Raw genomic sequence first — 5,795 nt, 5'->3', positions numbered from 1 at the left:
GGAGTACTCAATCCAACCTCATTTACATACCGTCACTGATTGGTCAGCTCACGTGGACGCGCATACAAGAACAACGAGACCGATAAAATTTTCTAAATATCATGCACAATAATTTGTAGGCAATCACCCAAGAAAATACTTCATAAAATATAATAATAAGAAAAAGAAGAAAAAAAGTTGATTCAAGCTAACAATAAGCTTTCTAAACGATGAGTTTTGAGTGATCAACGTGATTAAAGTGACATCTGGTGGCAGGTTAGAAGGGTTGCCAGGTTTCAAAACAAAACCCGCCCTGCTCAAAATAACCCAATCGCGTTTCTGGTGGTAGACATAGAATACACTTTTTTTCCCCAGATTTCCGTCGTGGAATTCGCACTCCAGGGGCTAAATATCACGTTTTTGGGGTCGCTTCAACCCATGGACACGAAAAGCTTCTTACAGAGTATCCCACGTATAGGAAATAAATTAGCTGAATTAAGGTTAAACAAGCTACAATATAAATATGGAAATTTTGCAGTTTTAAAATGCATTACTAGTTTAAATTACAATACATATTAGTTTAGTTGTTTTAAAATTCAATGCATTAGCGATTAGCCAATGTTTCGCAGAATTGCGGTATGCATAAAATTCCCTCCTAAGATAGAATGTTTAACTCTAAAACTTTAACTGTTGACTATAAATACCTTATAACGAATGCATTAGTACTGTGCACAATTTTGTACAGTTCCCTTCCTAACATCTTCTCCCATGAGTAAATACTGTGCTCCCCTGACGTGTGTCCGCGCCTCTGCAGCTTCTCGCGCGACGATTCCGCACGTCGTGGCAACTTTTAAAATTCCAAATATGGAAGTGAGTTCAAAAAGCCCAGGTCGCCTGTCAAACCTCTGTATGCAAAATTACCGTAAGTCCTACTTTTATTTATTTCACATTTGTGGTAATTTTATGTGTAAAATAACTTATTTTTATGTTTTATAACGCGTATTTTTTGTACACCAATGGATGGCTTCAGACAGTTATGCATTTAGAGTAAAAATAGCCTAATAAAAAGACGATGTCCAGCTGTTGCATAGGGATGACAACAGCTATTTAGAATGGCCACGACAAAGGGGTTCATTAAATATAAGATGTATTTTGACTCCCTTGAGTTCTGCATACCCTTCTAGAGGTAGAAAGGCAGGTTCATGGTTCAGCTCTGCTCGTGTCGTGTTCTAAAATGATGTGGCAAGTGCACTTTGAAACTATGACAGAACACAACAAACGGTCAACAGCGCGTGTGTACATGGAAAACATCTAGAAACCCGTGAGTTATTTGAATGTATTTTGAAATGTGTCTTTAATGATATTGTCAATTGTCTTTAATATATATATATATATATATATATATATATATATATATATATATATATATATATATATATATATATATATATATATATACTATACTGTACATACATATATATATATATGTGTATGTATGTATATATATATATATATATATATATATATATATATATATATATATATATATATATATATATATAATAACATTAAACTTACAAGGAGTTTCGTTTCTATGTAATCCATTTTGGGTACATAACAGTTTTTAGGACCTGCTGCTTTATATTAACTAATTAACTGATATTTAAATTAATCGTTTGATAAAGCACTAATTTTGTAGATAGCCTTCATTTTTTGTTTGTATTCTTGTATTTAAAAATAGTAGCATGTAATTACATCTGTAATAAATTTCTGTAATTGCACACAGTTGACTCTAACTTAAACCTAAACATTTCCGCTATTTATTTTTCTTTAAAAAACACCTAAAAAGTGGGCCTGTTTCTTTAAATCCCATACTGATGTCTTTATGTATATCAAAATTTACTAGTACTGACAAACTGAAAACAAAGGTTGCTTTCGATTTACTGCTCTCTTCCTGATAAATAGACTCTGTATCTATTCTCACTGATAACTTTTGACTTACAGCAGACAGAATCCTCCCCTGTTCTCACTAACAACTGCCTTTTGTTTGTGTAAGTGCATTTTGTTTATTCGACACTGTGTCGTGTGACGAAGTCCAGAGGATAAGTCTGGCATATGCCAGGTTATCAATACCAGTCTTCACTACAGATCCTCCCACCGAACACCATATTACTACCCACCTACAGACCCGAGAGGGAGAGAAAGACAGTGGTCCCACGGGGACCCTCGCTATAAAAGCAACATGGCCAGTCCTCCTCCTTAACCAGAGCAACTGGATAGAGCAGCAAATAAATGCTGTTGTTTTGCTCTTTCTATTCAAAGAACCCTGAGAAGAATCACAGTTTCAATTTATTAATTATTAAATTAAGCAGCATAAGAATCTTCAAAAAACAAATAAAATTCAAATGTAAAGAATTTAAATGAAATCCATTATTTTAAACTTTAGTATTTCACAATATTGCTTTTTATTGTTTTTGATCAAATAAATGCAGCCCTGGTGAGCATAACAGACTAAGTATACTGTCCGTAAACTTGTGAATTAATATCTTGGAAGATCCAGCACCTTGTTGTTAATATTTGTTAATGAAGAAGCACAGTCTAATATCCCAGATCTAACGGCTAATATATGTTCAGGCAGGTCAGGTTCAGGCTCGCCTCCAGCTACTGGCCCTTCAGAGAAGACTATGGGTATTATTATTATCATGGTTATTACAGATCACAATACAGCTCCCCATACTGTACATTATATTCAATCACATGCCCTCAGTTTTTAATTCAGTCCAGCCTTTGCCTCTGAGTGGATCTCCACAGTCTGGAGGTAACAGAGACAACAGGGCATTTAAGGCATGATATGAAGTATTATGATGGATTAAATATGTCCTTGAATGATTCTCTGTGACACATGAACAGCAGGATATGAGAGACTTTCCTGGACCACTGGCTAGGTATCATATTCCAAAATATCTCTCTTACAACAAGACATTAATCAGGTCTGAAATCTCTCTCTCTCTCTCTCTCTCTCTCTCTCTCTCTCTCTATATATATATATATATATATAAATATTGGAATGGACTGTAATCCCATGAAACAAATAACATATCAACTAAAAAAATAAATATAGTCTGGTAAGTAATATGGTAATATAGTAATATAGTCTTGGTAAGTAAAATTATCAAGTCTGTAATTAATGAAAAACAGCAAATGTCTTATCACTGTTGAACTTATGAATGTTGGACGTTTGTGCTGCTTAAAAATTTTGTGGAAAGAGAGGGACAAAATTATTTAAGATTTTTGATTAATTAAAAGTTCAAAATTGCCACATTTGGCTGCTAAACATGATTATTTATAAAATAAGTTGAAATAATATGGCTTTGACAGAAGCATAAACCTTGTATTAAGAACATCATAACCCACAGAAAGTCTGTCTTTAAATTTTTCTATAAAATATATTGTTGAAAAATATTTTCTCCTCTAGGGATAAATGGGGATTTTACTTCCGGAACCCAACTGTTGCACTCCCTATGGAGAATAGTTAAAAGTAATCAGATTTTGTTGGCTGAAACCACACCTACTTAACTAGATTGCTGATTTTCTCCTTTTTTTCCGTGAAGGGAGGATTTGCCTTTAGGTGAATGCCATTAACCTTTTTTTTTCTACCTCCAAATGTCAGAGAAATGTCTGAAGGATGAGAAATTAGAAGATGCCACTTCTGCTGCCCTCTTGTGGCATCTACTAATATTGCTGTGCAGACAGAATGGAGTAAGTCTCATACTCATTACACTCATCTCATTACATTACAGTATTTTTAAGTTATCGTTACTAAGCCACCGAATAATAAATCAAAAGAGCATTCTGTTCAGCTTTGCTTGTGCGCCCCTTTTACACTGTTGATGTGAGTATGTGTCGGTGTTATGTAGAGGATCATGGGTTCAGATGTTGCAGAACTGCTGACGAGGGACTGCAGATCTTTGGGTGCGTGCAGGGTGTCCGGTGAGCCTACAGATGGAGAAATCCTCATTTATCTGAGTGAAACACCCACACCAGGAAAAGAGACCTTCAACATTACTGACCTGACAGGATATCCACCAACTGACAAAGAGGCTGCAGAGTAAAACCCTCAGAAATGCACAAAACTATTGCTGTCTGGCAGAAAGAAGGTTTATTGAAGTGTATTTTCTACATTGTGTCTCTTAAACCAACATTTTTTGACTGGTAAAGACCCTGTAAAACTGTTTGACCAATGCAGTTCTGTCTTTGTTGTCATATACTGAAAATGGACATTGGGCAAGGACACTTTTTTTTCTTTTTTCTTTCTTTCTTTCTTCTTATTCTACTTCTTCTTCCTTTTTTGTGTGTAATATAATACATTGTTTATACACTATATATATGTGCAATACCGTTAAAAAGTTTGGGGTGGGTAAGATTCTTAAATAAGTTTTTTTTTTTTTTTTTTTAATGTTTTTTTTAACGATTTTCTTTTTGAAAGAATATGCTTACCATGGCTGTATTTTTTTAATTCAAAATATATAAATTGCAAAACCACAATTATTAATACAATTTTAAATAACTGTTTTCTATTTTGATATTTTTAAGAATGTAATTTATTGTTCTCAATGACAAAGCTGTTTTTTTTCCGATAGCCGCTATTCCAGTCTTCATTGTCACATGATGAGAAATCCATGAGAAATCATTCTGATATACTGTTGTGATGTTCAAGAAATCTATATTTCTCAAAAAAAAAAAAGAAAAAAAAAAACTTGCTGACCTAAAACCTTTGAATGATAGTGTATATATTTGCTAAAAGCTTTTATTTATTTATTTATTTATTTTTTAAAAGGGTTTCTTTTTCTTTTTAAACAGTGTTCAGTGCCTTGCCTCATTTGTAACAGTCTTTTGAAATCTCAGTTGTCTGATCTTTTCTCCCCACTTCTTCCTTCCTTGCTAGAGTCAGCCATGGAAAATGGTCTTTGGGGTTATGCTTTATTTCTGGTCAGCAAAATGGAGAGCAGATCCCACAACATGGTGCTGAGCAGGTTTGTAGCACTGCAAAAGATGATTGACACAGCCACTGCCAGAGAGACATCAACCCATGCTTTTCAGCATTAACCACTCCCCATCAATAACTGCCACAGTCAGACATGTTTTCAAATAGCACAGATCCCTGAGTCATCTGCTCATGTCATGGTATCATGTCAAATCCATTAGGCTTTGATTGGTTTATGTAAGCATTTCCATTGCAGTTACACATTTTACACTCAGTAAACACTCTGGTATGAGGTCAGATCAAATATACAGTATAATGAGACAGTTGCAGAGACATAGATAGGTCAAGCTTATATTTATACATCCTGGCAGTTGCCAGTTCCAAGGATATCTGATATCTGTTTTATTATTAGCACTGGCATACCTTGATAAATGTCTCATGGAGAAGACACCTTTACATAAATTGGTAGTAATCCCGATAGTGAAATAGTAAGTCCAGAAAACATGACGGTAATTGAGTTGTATTTATACATGCTCATGAGGATACGGGTGAAAGGATCTGGTTTCCTTTCTGAGTGGGACTTGCCCGGAAGATTGCATGCACATCCCAGTAATGTTTTAGCTGGATGGATTTCATGGAAATGCCTTTCATGCTCTTTTTGGGCTGTGTTTTAAGAAGTTAACAGTTTTGTTTGTTGATATGTACAATATGATTCAGGTGGTCTCATCACATCACATCATGCACCTACAGCGCTTCTGCAAGTGGAGAAAAACGGGTTAATAAAGCTAGGCTATATATATATATATATATATATATATATATATATATATAT

The sequence above is a fragment of the Carassius gibelio genome, chromosome A6, assembly GCF_023724105.1.
Source record: "Carassius gibelio isolate Cgi1373 ecotype wild population from Czech Republic chromosome A6, carGib1.2-hapl.c, whole genome shotgun sequence".
NCBI classification, from domain to species: Eukaryota; Metazoa; Chordata; class Actinopteri; order Cypriniformes; family Cyprinidae; genus Carassius; species Carassius gibelio.
Note: the sequence above shows the minus strand (reverse complement) of the source record.